The sequence below is a fragment of the Lactuca sativa genome, chromosome 2 (assembly GCF_002870075.4).
Source record: "Lactuca sativa cultivar Salinas chromosome 2, Lsat_Salinas_v11, whole genome shotgun sequence".
Lineage (NCBI taxonomy): Eukaryota > Viridiplantae > Streptophyta > Magnoliopsida > Asterales > Asteraceae > Lactuca > Lactuca sativa.
Genome location: NC_056624.2, coordinates 38779888 through 38796044, shown reverse-complemented (window position 1 = coordinate 38796044; position 16157 = coordinate 38779888).

Genomic DNA, 16157 nt, shown 5'->3' with positions numbered 1-16157 from the left:
AAGATTAGCTTGATTTTGGAAGACGACCTTAGTAACTGAGAGTCTAGAATTTGTGGAAGTGTTCGTTAGTTTCCGAATGGGACCTTAGATCTGCGTGAGATCTTTTTTTTGGCATGTCATGCTGGCAGGGTTGGTATTTGGAAGGATTCGACTAGAGTTATAGCAACATTTCTGGGTAACCTTAAAAGTTTGATCAAGATAGCTACGTATTGATGGGCTCTATTAACTCTCAATCAAGGTATGGGGTCTTGTTTCAATCATTCAAGAGGATGTCTTTTGTTAATATTTGAGGTTCATTATTTTGTTAGAACTCTAGTACTTCGTCCCTTTTTGGGTAAGGTTATAGGGTCCCTAAGGGTATGTTTTGTGGCAAGTTCATTAGATATTGTCATGAGGGGTGTATGTAGGCCCAATGATCATGATTATTTATCCTTCTGGATGTGGTGCTTTCGATGGTGGTGAATTGTTGGAGGTTAGGAGACTCACGAACCAACTGGTTTGGATAAAGTGAGCAATTAAGGGTTGTTGGGAGTATTAGTCGTGCATCAGAAAGTCTCTTGTGGAGTGTTTCCATTATAGATCACGTTTGTTTGCGAGCTTTTATTAGTGGTTTGGTTACCAAGGTTGGGTATCGATTATGGAGTCTTGAGTCATGAAGTTCATTGTGAATGTCTCGAGTGATATGCGAAGTAGGGGTACACCTGAGCTGATAAGGGTAGATGCAATTTAAAAACTCTTGTGTTGATCATCTTTCCTCATAGGGGCAGTGGTTGGTAATGGTGTGTTAGCGATTCAAGCATTTACTTAAGGTTGTAGTACATCTTATGGATTTGGAATTGGCTGAAATTCATGATAGATGAGTTTTGAGTACTTCATTCCACGTGTCTGGTAGTGTTCTTAGCAAAGAAAAGGGGTGGGTTCAACAAATGGATGAGTATCAGTCTTAGATATGGGTTTTAAAGTTTAGATGTAATAGGTTTCTGGTATCGGGAAGCAAATCGTTAGAGTTGATTCAATGATTGTAGTTTTGAGAGTCCTCGACTTTGTAGCTCTTGCTAGAAGTTAGGTTTTATAGCTAGGAAGATGTGGAATATGTGGGTGTTGTATCTGTTTGTCTATAATGGTTATCTGGCTGAGGCTCGTGTTGGAAATCACCTTGTTTTCGGATAAAGGGTTCAATGGCAATGAATGTCAGGACTCTTGTTTCCCAGTGGTATCAGCAAGGTAATTCAGGGTCGGAAGGGTTCCTTATGGTTCAAATTGTAAGGAGAAGTCGTAGTAATTACATTCCGAAATAGTTTTGCTTGCTTAAGAGTCAGTCGAGGTATTGGATTTCTATATTTTCTGGCAGAGTTATGATGGTTTTCTTCTGTGGTAAAATCTAGCGGGTTAAGGATTCGTTATTGGTTAAGGTGTGTGAGTATTGTTAAGATTGAGTTAAGGATATTATAGGAAGGAAGTCGCTAGAATAAGCTGACTTTTAGTTCGAATCGGGTTCTAGGGAGGACTGTCTGAGTGGCCGAGGTGGAGATGTGAGAACACTACCCTAAGTAAGTTGTAGCAGCAGACTCCGTTGATAAATTCTGTTTTATATGGGGGAGAATTATAGCATTATGATATTTAAGTACTTACCTATTCACCCCTTAGTATGAGAATTGATTGCATTTTGGCCCATAGTGGCATTCTGGTAATTTTGGCCAGACTTAGTATGGAGGGCGTACGTTATGTACGATAGGTATACTAGGGCAGACCTTAGTATATTAGGCATACACCACATACGCAGGGTGACACATGATGAATCCTCATACCCTAATCTTTAGGGTTTGGTCCATATATATTCATCATTTACTACTCATTTCTCATTCCCTCATCATCCACCACCTTAGAATACATCCCTCTAGCTGACCCTAAATGAGAAGAGTGGATTTTGAGCTCATTTGTGTGTTTTGGTGGTGTTTCTTAAGAAGAAGAAGTTGGTAGAAGGACTTTGGAGCTTGGGAGAAGCTTGGATCTGGGATTCTCCGCTTGCTAACAACTTCCTAGAGGTAAAAAGCCTCTAGCTTTATCATCTTATCTTGTAGATCTAGCCATTTCTTCATTTACGGAACTTTTGGTCCCAAAAATTATGATTATTGAGCATGGCATGGTCTTAATCGAATAAGTCATCCTTTCAGACCTAATGACGGGTCTTAAGTCATAAAAATGTGGTCTTGATGCTTAGTTTTCCCCCCATGCATTCTCTAAAAGGTCTTAAGGTGTTAAGAAGTTGGGATTTTGTGTATTAAGCACTTAATGTGCAAGCAAAGTCATAAAGTTGGAAAATTCATGACTCTTAGTGGTATTTGGCCTTGGATCTAGAATTTGGTCGTTTGTACCCCAACGTACACCGCGCATACGTGGTCAACCTCTCGACTCCTGTCAAAGCCCGAGTATGCCCAACGTAAGAGCTAAGTACGCCCCGTGTACTCAGCTTAGGGGACCAAGATAGTGGTTAACCTTGATCGTTGACTTTGACTTTGACTAGGGCTGACCAAGTTTGACTTAAGGGGCATTTTCGGTATTTTGAGCTATAGTTATGATATGGTCTCTACCTGTTAAATAGGTGACTTGTAAAGCCGAAATTTGAAGCAGTGTATTGTTCAGCTATTCGTCAGACTGTGTGGTGAGTTTCCTCACCGTTCTTGTGGGTCGAAGGCACCAATGTCGGCCTCTTTGGTTAGGTATCCTGGTATATAGGATGTTGTTATATAGCAGTGATTTGTAGATCTGTCCGCTAGTCTGTTAGCTAGTTATATTGATGAGATTGAAACTTAACCTAGAAAAAAAAAAGATTTTTGGGTTGAAGATTCGTTTGAAGATTGCGTCTTTGGGCTCGGCTGTTAGTCCATTTATTTTGTGCTCCGGTTTTGGGCCTGTCCAACCGTGAGCTTGCTAGGTTTACTATATAAGTATATGCTTGCATGCATATTAGGTTAACGATTTAGAGAATAACGATAATTACGATAGCTTTGCAGATTTCTTTATCGTTCTTGTAAACCTCCAACCCTCTACAGTTGATGTTCTTGATCGAGCTCTTCTGAGGGTTATTTTATAATCATTCGACACGTTTGATTCATTCTTGACTTGTTCTTTATTTTCGTGTTCTTACTGTTTAATCATTATTTACCTTGTTTAAGATCTAATCGATCTTCTAGATTAAGTTTCAATCTCATCAATTGGTATCAGAGCAGGAGGCTGTGTAATCGACACACTTCTTTTCTGTGAAAAGGTTTCAATTAGGGTTTTTCCGGAATTACTGATATTTATTGAGCCGTCATCTCATTATTGACGTATCTTGATATTTATTGTTTTGCCCTAATCTGATTTATTACAAGTCTGATCTTTAAACAGGTTATTCGATCATTATGGACGAGACGCAATCGAATCCCATTAATATTTCCAACAGCATTGGTTCAACCACGAAGATTCCCATCCTATATACCCATGATTATGAAGTCTGGGCGCATCACTTCGAAGACTATGTTATAGGATCTGAGGATAATGGATACCTCATATGGGAAGCAATTATCAATGGACCGTTTTCTCACTCTGCAACGTCGAAGATTATCAAAACTCAAAAGGAGTACAATGATCTGCTGAAGGATGTTAAAGATATTGCGCAAGATGAAAAGGATAAATTCCAGTGCAATATCAAGGCGTTAAGATTGATCAGATTCGCCCTTCAGTCCGACACTTTCAGGTTGGTAAGATCATGCACGACGGCAAAGGAAGTCTGGGATAGGCTTCGTGAACTGTACTCTACAGACGAAGATCATGAACACTCTATCCAAACCTTGCTCTTATCTGAGTTTCGAGAATTCAGGCAAGGAGCTGAAGAAACTGTGACGCAAACGTTCGATCGCTTCAATCATCTTCTCAGCAAGATGATCAAACATGACATCGAAAGGAAGCTTATCGAGCAGAAGGTTACGTTTCTAAATGGTATAAGGTCAGAGTGGAGAGCAGTGGTATCTACAGTTAAAGCCCATGAGCAGTTTAAATCATATTCTTTGGTGAAACTGGTGGGTATTCTCAAGTCTTAGGAGAAGATTGTGCTGCAGGAAAAGAACGTTGTCTCAAGTCTTGGTTCGCTAGCCCTCTTGTCAAAAAGTAAAGCTGTGATGGAGGACGAAGACCTCAACTTGGAGGAATATGACCTCACGTCTGAGGATTATGCTATGATGGTGTCTAAGCCCAAGAGGTTCATTAAGAAGAGATTCCCCAGCAATAAAAACGGAAACTGGCAGGGGAGTTATAGTTCAGAAAAGGTTAACAATGAACCGAAGGTTGAAGAGTCCAAGAAGAAACCGAAGGCAGATGGTGATTCTGGAGTAAGTTGTTACTACTGTGGAGGGAAAAACCACTATGCTAAGGATTGTGTCCTCAAAAAGATGGATGAAAAGGATGAGGAAAAGGATGAGGAAGCTCTGCTGCAGAAAAAGCTTGATGAGATGAGGAAGAAGAAATCTACCGCTAACCCTTCCATGAATGCTCTAATTGTGCAGGGTTCGGTTGCTGATGACGAGTTCGGTGGAGTGGAAGTTTGGTCAACCGACTCTGAAGACGATGAAGTGAGGAAGCCTTCTCATGGAAAGGCTTGTGTGGCAAAGGAGGAGAGCAGTGGAGGAAGGTGCTTCATGGTGTCCGATGTATCTCAGATGAGGGGATACAACACTGATGGTGGAAGCAATGGACCGAAGGAGCAGCAGGATATGTGCTTTACGGCCAAACCGCTCAGCATGCAGTTCAACGAGCTCGATGAACTGATCAAGAAGGTACAATCGGTTTTTGTTTCATTTAAAGTACCACAATCCTCATATGAAAAAGAACTAAAAAATGTTAATTCACGAATTTCTCATCTAAATAGTAGTTTAACTCAAACTCGAGTCACCAATTCTAACCTAACTGATCAATTAAGCAGGGTGTCTTCGAAGAGTGAGGAGCGGCGCATGTGGATCGAGTTGAAGGAGTCTGAATTAGTTAAAATTAAAGATGAAAACATTTATTTACAAAGAGACAATTTAAAGTTGTTAAAACAGCGTAATGTTTTTTGTTTGATTGCAAAACGTCTTTATACTAACATTACTCAGCTTCACTTGGACTGTGAAATAGGCCAAAAGATTCATCGCATGATTTTTCCCTTCCTTGAGTTTAAGGAGGATGAAAGTGATGCCGAAGCTTATAATTGTGAGAGTGTGATATCATCTGATGACGTCAATCCGACCTACATGTATGGACTGGACAAAATAGAATCTTTCATTAAATCCAAGGACCACAAGGACATGCTTAAAAACCTTTTGGATGAAAATGATAAACTTAAACTGAGAACCGAAACCATACAAAAATTTGACTCTTTAAACGCCAACTTGAGCTCAGAAAACAAAATTGATGTTGAAAATGCATCTGAGCTTAATGAGGATGACAATATGAGTGAAATTTATGTAGAGGACACGGTTGACTGCTCAGAATTTATGAAAAGCGAACCTGAAAACCACAAGAATCTAATTTCAGAAAATTCAGTGGAGTTTGCTCGTTTGTCCCAACAAAAGTCCCCGATCTTAGCAGAAAAAGCGGTTGTATATCAAAAGGTCAGGACCACTCCAAATCAAGTGTACAAGGTCACTGGAGTAACCGAACATCAGACTGCTAAACTCACAGCTATTGTAAACGAAGACAATGTTGATGGCTGCGATGAGTACTTCTGGTCAGCTCCAATCGATAATGCAAACAAAACGGTAGGCTTATCAGAAAGAACCTCATGGATGAGTAAAGGTAGATATATACCAGAACCCTTGAACAAGCCAGATAATTTCGATGAGCCAAGCACCAGTGGTACGAAAGACATTCCTCAAGAAAATGGAAGTTCGGCAAAAGAAGACATTCCTTCTAGTTCCTCAGTTCAAAGTGAAACTCCCACAGTTCAAAGTGAACCAGCCAAAGAGATACCGAAAAAGAAAGCCAATATCCATCATCAACCGAAGCAGATGAGGAATCAGAAACGTGAAAGGAACCAGAGATACAGGAAGAATCTCTCTGAAAGGAAACAATTCTGGCAATCCCAGAATGCATATTTCTCACATCAAGACAAGAATCTAAAGTTTGAGAATAATCCTGTTAAAAAGCACGAGAGCCACAACAACCGAAAGCCAAGGTTCGGTTCAAAGAAAGAATCTAACCGAAAGCCACGGTTCGGTTCAGAGAACGAATCCAACCGAAAGCCAAGGTTCGGTTCAGAGAACGAATCCAACCGAGAACCAAGGTTCGGTTCAGAAGATGACACCAACCGAAAGCAAAGGTTCGGTTCTGAAGTCAAAAGAGATCAAAACTCTAAGGTCAGTCCCACCAATGATCAAAAGCAAAAGGGTCACCTAGAGTCTCCAGCCAAGAAGTCATCTCAATCTAAGCCCACTGCTTCTCACTCATCTAATTCTTCTAATTCTTCCAATTCATCTCCATCTCACTCAAAAGCTCATTCCGTTCGTTCTAAAAAATCTCATTTGTCAGCTGAACAAAAGGCAAACAGAAGGTTAATGCATCCAATCCAGAGTCTAAACCGAACGCACCTAATCCTAATAAAATCAAAGTCTTTACCATCAAAAAGAAAGATGAAACAACACTTTTAAAACGAACATATCTTGTTGACATCTCTCTTACTATTCCTGTTCCTGTGAAAAGCTCACGTGGACCCAAGAAACTTTGGGTTCCTAAATCTGCTTAATTTTTGCAGGTTATAAGTGACGAGCAGTTCGATGAAGAATGGTACATCGATAGTGGCTACTCGCGTCACATGACAGGGAGGAAAGAAGAGCTCAGGGAATACAGGTCTCTTTCAAATGGTGGCAACGTCAAGTTTGGAAACAACTCTTTCGGCACCATAAAGGGATACGGAATGATAACTAATGGTGATTTTACTATAAGGAAGGTGGCATATGTGGAAGGACTACAACACAACCTCATCAGTGTATCTTAGCTTGTTGGAGGTACAGGTCTCAAAGTCTCATTCGACGATGAAGGTTCTGAAATTATTGAGAAGAAGACGAAGAAAGTAATTCTCAAATCTGAACGTAAGGGTGAAATGTTTCCTCTAAACCTCAAATCCATCAAAGGAAACCCAGCTATATGCTTGTTATCAAAAGCACAATCTGACGAAAGCTGGTTGTGGCACCGAAGACTCTCTCATCTCAACTTTAAAGATATCAACAAACTTGTCACTGGAGGTCATGTTCGAGGTCTTCCATTGCTCAAGTTCGACAGAGATCATTTGTGTGCTGCATGTGAAATGGGGAAGCAAAGTCGTCAAAGTCATCCATCTATAATCAACACGAAAGTTGTTGAACCACTCGAATTACTTCATATTGATTTGTGTGGTCCATCATCTATCGAAAGCATCGGTGGTAGCAAGTATATTCTTGTTATTGTTGATGACTTTTTGCGATTTACATGGGTGTTCTTTCTAAAGCTCAAATCTGAAGCGACTCATAAGCTAAAAGTGTTCATCAAGCAAATTGAAGTACAGCTCAAAAAGGTCGTTCGCAACATCAGGAGCGACAACGGTCTGGAATTCAAAAACAAAGAATTTGAAGAATTTCTGGCAGAAAAGGGAATAAGTCATAACTTCTCTGCTCCCTACACACCTCAACAGAACGGAATTGTCGAAAGACGAAACCGATCTTTGTGTGAAGCTGCCCGAACAATGCTAAGTTTCGCTTCCTTACCTCTTTATTTTTGGGCTGATGCTATTTCTGCTGCTTGTTTTACATAGAACAGGTCCTATCTCAACAAGCGATTCATGCTCACACCTTATGAGATTCTCAATAACAGAAAGCCCAATGTGAAATTTTTCCACGTGTTCGGCTCACGGTGTTTCATCTTTAACTCTAAAGAACACCGCAACAAGTTTGATGTCAAAGCCGATGAGGGAATCTTTCTGGGCTACTCTCTCACTTCCAAAGCATACAGAGTCCTAAACAAGCGTTCGAGAAAAATCGAAGAGACCTATTACGTGACTTTTGGCGATAGCTATGTCAAAAAGCTACAGGCCAAAGAAGACACCGCTGTGGAAATCTTTCCTCAAACTGGCCAGGTCACAGTCTCGATCGCTAATCTATTCGAGAAGTTTATGGAGCTATTTGACGAACCAGAGAAAGCTACTCTCTCAAAAGCAGGCGCAGCAGACAAAAAGGTAGACCATATGAAGCAAATTGTCGAAGAAGCTGCCAGGAGAATGAACGAAGGAGGATTGAATTCTGATGAACCTCCATCCAACGATGCTTTAGTCGAGGGGGAGCCAAGCTCACATGTTGAGGGGGAGCCAAGCTCTACAACTGCTACCGAAAGTACTTCTCCAACCGAAAGTGCTTCACCAACCGAAGGTGCATCAATGCTTGAATACCAAGCACCACAAGAAACCTCTGGACCTCAAGTTTCTCCAAACATTCCAGAAAGCTCATCTATCGAGGGGGAGCAAGTTGATATGACGCTCGACTACGAAAGCCAATCCGAGCCAGAAGAAATGATCAATGCTGAACTGGACCCCACCTTTGATCCAAACTACCCTCCTCTTATCAAATGGACCAGAGATCATCCTATCTCTCAAGTGGTTGGTGATGTCTCTGAAAAGGTCCTGACCCGATCACAACTCAAGGCAAAACAGACATCCTTGTTTTCCAAAGTTGAGTTATGTATGTTTAACTCATTCGTATCAAAAGTTGAACCGAAGACAGTTAACACTGTTCTCCATCACTCCGATTGGGTTCAAGCAATGCAAGACGAACTGAACGAATTTGAAAGGAACAAAGTCTGGCGCCTCATTCCAACTCCTCCAGATGCCTCGGTTGTTGGTCTCAAATGGGTCTTTAGGAATAAAATGGACAAGGAAGGGAATGTTATAAGGAACAAAGCTCGTCTGGTAGTAAAGGGATATTGTCAGGAGGAATGGATTGATTATGAAGAGACTTTCGCTCCTGTAGCTAGGCTGGAATCTGTAAGAATATTTCTTGCTTACGCTACCCACAAAAACTTTGAAGTTTTCCAAATGGACGTCAAGTGTGCATTTCTTAATGGAGAACTCGAAGAAACCGTGTATGTGGAGCAACCTCCTGGGTTCGTGAACGAAAAATATCCAAATCATTGCTACATTCTGGATAAAGCTGTGCATGGCCTCAAACAAGCTCCGAGAGCCTAGTATGAAACGCTAACTAAATTCTTAAAGATGTCTAAATTCAAACAAGGTTCGGTTGACCCAACCTTCTTTCGCAAAAAGGAAGGTAACCACCTTATGATAGTTCAAATTTATGTCGATGACATCATTTTTGGCTCAACGAATCCCAGCCTAACAGCTGAATTCAGAAAGCTGATGGAGACTAAATTTGAAATGAGCTCAATGGGTCCTATTAACTTTTTCCTTGGTTTAAATATTAGACAGGGACCCGAAGGCATCTTTATCAATCAGGAAGCTTACACGAAGACTCTCCTAGCAAAGTTTGGTATGATGGGAGACTCCAAAGTCAAAGTCCCAATGGCATTCGGCACCAAGCTAGCCCCATCCCTAGACAAACCGGCCGTTGATATCACGCTCTATCGTCAAATGATAGGCTCACTAATGTATCTTACTGCTAGCAGGCCCGACATCATGTTCTCTATATGTTACTGTGCTAGATTTCAGGCAAACCCACGCGAACCTCACATGCTTGCAGTGAAGAACATTCTACGCTATCTGAAGCGAACTGCCTCCTTAGGTCTATGGTATCCTTCCAACTCAGGCTTTTTCGTTCAAGCCTATTCAGATGCAGACCTTGGAGGATGTGGACTCGACAGAAAAAGCACCACTGGCGGCTGTCAATTCCTTGACGGGAAGTTGGTTAGCTGGCAATCCAAGAAACAAACGTATGTGTCGTTGTCTACTGCCAAAACGGAATACATAGCCGCTGCATCCTGCACCTCTCAAGTGATTTGGATCCAGAGTCAACTTCGAGACTATGGACTCAATATGAAGAAGATCCCACTATATTGTGACTCTGAAAGTGCAATTAGGATCTGTCATAACCCAGTGCAACACTCTAAAACCAAACACATAGCACTGAGGTATCACTTCATCAAAGATCACGTGGAAGATGGAAACGTCAAAGTACACTTTGTAAGAACCACTGATCAACTGGCTGACGTCTTTACCAAAGCTCTTCCTGAAGCATCATTCAACAGAATATTGGAAGGGCTAGGTATGATGGAATCAGAGTCAGTACCTCAAACTACCTCTCAACCTCAAACGTAAGAAGCGAAATTGACCGAATGTTCAGGTTCGGTTAAATCATCTGACTCGCTCATCACCACAAAGGTAGTTTTCTTGGTTGTATATTTCTTGTATAAAGTTGTTTATCTTATTGTTAAAAGTATTTTCTGATTGCATGTCTAAATTCCTTGGTTTTCTAAAATTTTCCAAAACCGAAACCTACCGAAGGTTCGGGTTCGGTTTCTCAAAATTTTCTTGAACCGAAACCAACCGAACGCTCAGGTTCGGTTTTTCAAAATTTTCTTAAACCGAAACCAACCGAACGCTCGGGTTCGGTTTTTCAAAATTTTCCAAAACCGAAACCTACCGAAGGTTCGGGTTCGGTTTTTCAAAATTTTCTTAAACCGAAACCAACCGAACGCTCGGTTTCGGTTTTTCAACTTTTTCCCAACCGAAACCAACCGAACGTTCGGGTTCGGTTACCAAATTTTTCCAAAGTTTTTTTTTTACTCTTTCTAAGTCTATTTTTTCTTGCTTATTTTTTTTATTATTTTTTTCTTTTATTTTTTTCATATATATCAAAAACTCCAAAAATATTTTCTTATTTTTTTTTGTGTTTGTTCGTTTATGGGGATATAATTGTTGGATTACTTAAGTGTCCTTAGAAGCATGCTGCTGTATGTGTCCCAAGCCTCATAAGATTCTGAATAAAAGCCTTAATGACTTGGTATAAACAAACCTTGTCTTCCCAATTAGGCTGTCACATTTATTCTAATCAAGAGCTACCTCACTCTCTTCTCACAAGAGATAAGAGTTTTCTACTTGGTCCTTATTTTCGCAGTAGAGGTACTTTAATTTCTTACACCATCTCCATCACATTTCTCCATTACATTCCTTTCATCAATGTACCCCTTGAGACTCTCAGAAATTACCACTGAGGTTTATGGTTACACAACATCTGTGTTTATGATCATAGTTTCGTGCCACTACGAGCTGAGTGAAACCCAAAATTCAACACCTAATCTGAATTGACGGTGAACAATTAATTTGCTCAAGTTTTCACCAAAAGAATTGACGGATGTACCTAGCTGAAATCTCAAATCTTATTTTGTGTGATTCCTATGAAATTGTTAAACACCATAACATTTCTTCCCTTGGGATCCAGTTGTCATTTTTTGTTGAGATTTTATATTTTCCAAGCTATTTAAAAATTTATTCCTACCTACTTGTTCAACGGACTACACCGGTCTCACAAGTACTTTGATCACTTTCTTTCTTATATCAAGATTAGAATTGTTGCATCAAAGCGAAAGCCACCCTTACATAGCCTAATTAAAAGAAACCTTTCAACATTTATTAATAAGTGTTTAATCGTCATTCAACGGGAATCCACATAAACACTTTAAGGTCTCTCTTGATCTTGAAGGAAGAGATTCGTGCCCGGGATCATTTGTTTCGTGTCATTATTGACATCACATTTATTCCTAAACAGAGTTGCTTTATTTCTTTTTTTGTTTTACACTCTTTGCACGAAAATCTTTGATTTTCCAAAATTCCGGTACTAATAATTACAGGCTGTATTCTTACTTTGGTGGTTAATTAGCAAGCTGTGGTCAAAAATCATCCACGTGGGAAATTAATTCAAAAGATGCCCTTTTCGAGATAAGACTAAGGGTTGCTGACTCAGGCGGGAGATCAAAGGATTGAAATTTCAAACGACGGTTAAAAAGGGGACGCGTGTGAATTTGAAACGCCCATTCTTTTACTGCCATCATGGAGGCATGTGCGAATTTCAAGCGGCTCCTCTCTGACACTTCAAGGCGTGTGTGGATATGAAACGGTTTGTTCTGAAATGGCGCTTGTTGGGCGGCGTGTTCCTAGGAATCTGACACTCTCTCTCCTACGTGATCATCGCATGCCTTAACTGTCACGCATCTGTCATTCCGGAAACCTTTTCGTATTTCCATAGAAGATTTGAAACGATTTTTCTCTCTCCTTTCACCCACTATAAAAGGCAGTCTCCACTCCCATTTACCTCTTTACTGCATCCGCATTTCCAAGAGAGCAAAAACTCCCAAAAGCTTTATTGTTCCTCTTCTTCTTCCTACCTTCAACAATGGCGGAATCATCCTCAGTCCATGCTACCTCACATATACTACCCATTCGCCCTCACCAATGCTTGGTGATCGACCTAAACCCTCTGGCATACGACTCTTATATGTCGCCGATCATCGAGTGCCTGAAGTACTCACAAATCGCTCCAACTCTTTCTAGGGTTGAGTCTGTGCCCATGGAGATTCTATCGCAGGTGTATGCGACTGCACACTACGACAAAGCAGTCGAGAGGGTGTTCTTCGAGGTTGCTGATCACAAGACCTCCATTTCTAGAAAACGATTTTGCACCCTGCTTGGGTTGGCTGCTGATCCTACAAGAATCAATCCAGAGACGATTCCGATTGGACATCTTTACAACATGTTTTATAACATGGGGTACACGGAGGCGCTCACCTCCGTCGCAAAGTTCAAGAAATCCTGCTTGCCGCCACAGTGGAACGGCATGTTCACAGTCCTCTTCAAGGGCTTATCTGAATGGAGCTCAGGATCCGATGGTTCTAGTCGACTGTTCTTGTCGATTATGTATGGCATCTACAACGGGCTCAATCTTGACTATGGGTATGTTCTCTGGCAACAGCTCATCCAGAGCCTTTCTTCTTCATCACGACATTCTGAGGTGTCGTATGCCCGGTTTTGGATTCTTATCACAAAATGGGCAATGGATAAACTTGATGTCCCAACTGCTGCTGGTGCATCGATGTCTTCGATCGGTACTTTTCATACCACGAAGATCTTTGTCTCTGATGCATCCAAGTTTTCTTTCATTGGCTCTATTCCGGAGACAATGTACGGCGATGTTCCGTCTGACAGCAGACTCATCCGAACAATTAAGGAGTTCAGGGCAACTGGACCTAGGTAACTCACACCGGAAATGCTCAAGTCCATCCATGATGCTGAAAAACCGATTAACAGGGGCAAAAAGGCGGATAAAGGGAAGCAAGTGACCAAAGCTCCCAAAGGTCCTTCTCCCAGGAAGAGGAAAACAAACAAACCTGCACCATCCCCGCAGCCGAAGAGAAGGAAGACTCAACCGAAGCGAAAGCTTCTTATCGCTTCCTCTTCGAGTGAATCAGAAGGAGAGCGTTCGGGTTCGGACGGCTCTCAAAGAGGCGAAACCCCTCCAATAGGCAACACCCCACCCCGATCACCTACCCCAGACATGGAAATTCATGTCTCACCCATTCCTTCTCCTACTCAAACAATCCCTACTTCCATTCCCACCATAACCCCCACTACCACCATTCCTCAAACCTTTTTCCCTATACCACCACCCATTTTCACAGATGCAACCGAAACACCACTTGTAACCGAACCACCACCTCAAACTGAAACCCAACATACAACCGAACCTACCCACACTCAACCACCACCCGAAACTACCCCCACCAACACTCAACTTGAACCTACCCAAACCACCACACCCCCAGCTTCACCACTCCCACCATCTCTAGATCATGCCTCTGATGGAGATAATCCTTTCCTTGGAGGGGAAAATATGGCCTTTGATTCGGTCTACTTTAGTCCGTTTCAGGTTCAAAGTGACGATGAGGACGATGCTCCAGTAACAAAGAAACATCTAAAGGAGCTAAACGAGAAGGTTGATTTGCCTCTTGCCTCATCTTCCAACACTCAGTCCTCTCTCTCTGAAGCCGCTCTTTAGAAGATTGTTGATGCCTTCTCCAGGGCTCAGCATGATTCTGTAGCTTCAACCACAGCCGCCATAGACGCCTGCACAAAAGCCTATGAGGCTGCGACCGCAAAAGTCGATAAACTATTCTCAGATGCCTCTTCCCTATTGAAGTCCTTATAGGAGAGCGCTGATTCTACCAAGACAACTTTGGAACCAATCGTTCAGCAATTGGCCAAGTTCGTCTCAACGAAGTTACAGTCGTTCGCTAGCCTTCGCCAATCTATCAGCGACGACAACTCGGCCCTTCGTGCCTCCATTGACGAGCACCTCGCTAAACTACAGGAGGATCTCGCAGCTGAAAACTCGTTAATGGACGTTCTGGCAAGCAAACCCACCGCCCTCAAGGTCAACAGCACTCAGCTTTCAAACTCACAACAACAGATTGAAGCTCTTCGATCCGAACGGGAGGTTATAAAATCTTGTGTTTCGGATGTACACGCTGCCCTATCCAACATCCTGGAAGCACACGATCTGATTCTCAATCATTCGGTGAGGCGAACCCTTGCTAAAAAACTTGCTCCTGCCCTGGACCTTCTCAGCAAAATTGAAGGCTTACCTAGTTTCGTGTCCGATCCGAAACAAGGGGGAGAAGTGAAGTCCGGATCGAAACCACCTCCTTTCTCCAAAGCTACTCACACAACCGAAGCACCTCCGATTGGTCAAACTTCGGGTTCGGGTGTGAAGGATAAAGGAAAGAACATAGCTGAGGAAGAAGATGAAGATGAAGATAAAGAAACCATTGCGGACATGTTGAAGCGCAAAAACAGTCGCAATGTTGATGATGACTACATTCGTGTGGCGCGAGAGGCTGAAGAAGCCGAACGCAAGAAGAAAGAAGCCCACGATCTCCTTGAGAGCAGGAAGACTCTCTTCCCTGCCTGGACTCGGGAGAGAATGATAAAGGAGGCCATAGATACTCCTAGCATCCTATGGCTCGCTCCGGTGATCTCCTTCAACTGCTATAATTCTGTCGATTCGCAGTTTGACATGCCGTTGACTCGAAAGGCGTTTATCTTCCACGCCTTCTCCAATATTTTTGAAGTCCCTCATCCTAATCCTGAGGTTGATAGGGAGCTGATCGAATTCTATCTGAAGGTTGCTCGACCTCAGTATCTAACATGGAGCGCTCAGAAGATAGTGAATGTTCGGGTTTTGAAGCCTTATACCGAAGGAAGATTCATCAATGTTCGGTTCAAGGTGATTCGAGGGTCTGCAAGAACTGAACATCTTATATCTTTGGCAGATCTACCGAACCTAAACCCTCATGATTGGATTGTTTTGCACAACATCCTTTTGACGAATGAAGCCGAATATGGTCCAATTATAGACCATCTCAAGAGGATGATTGTTTGTTACATCATGGAGGTAGCCCTAATGGATCAGGAGATTGCCACAGTCTTCAAGAAGAAACCGAAGATAGCTCCTGTGGGATCGGCCAATGATCTTAATCAGATGATGATGGGCAAGATCGACCCGAGACATAATTCGGTCATGTTCACTAGAGCAGAAGGACAGAAATGTCTCTTTGCTTTAGCTGACAAACATCTTTACACCATTTCTTGTCTAGAGCACGTGCTGTCGATCATCCGAAGGTGTAAAGAGAATGCAGCAGACGATGTCAAGTACTTCAATGACATGATCCAATGGTACATCAGATTCAGGCAGATGATACTTGCTCTGATCTCTCGTCTGTTTCAGACCGTGAAGAAGAAGGTACCTGGTGCCGTTGCTAGCCCAAGTAACAAGTGAAGATCTCGCTCCAATTGACGCAAAGGGGGTGATTGTTGGGTTGAAGATTCGTTTGAAGATTGCGTCTTTGGGCTCGGCTGTTAGTCCATTTATTTTGTGCTCCGATTTTGGGCCTGTCCAACCGTGAGCTTGCTAGGTTTACTATATAAGTATATGCTTGCATGCATATTAGGTTAATGATTTAGAGAATAACGATAATTACGATAGCTTTGCAGATTTCTTTATCGTTCTTGTAAACCTCCAACCCTCTACAGTTGATGTTCTTGATCGAGCTCTTCTGAGGGTTATTTTATAATCATTCGACATGTTTGATTCATTCTTGACTTGTTCTTTATT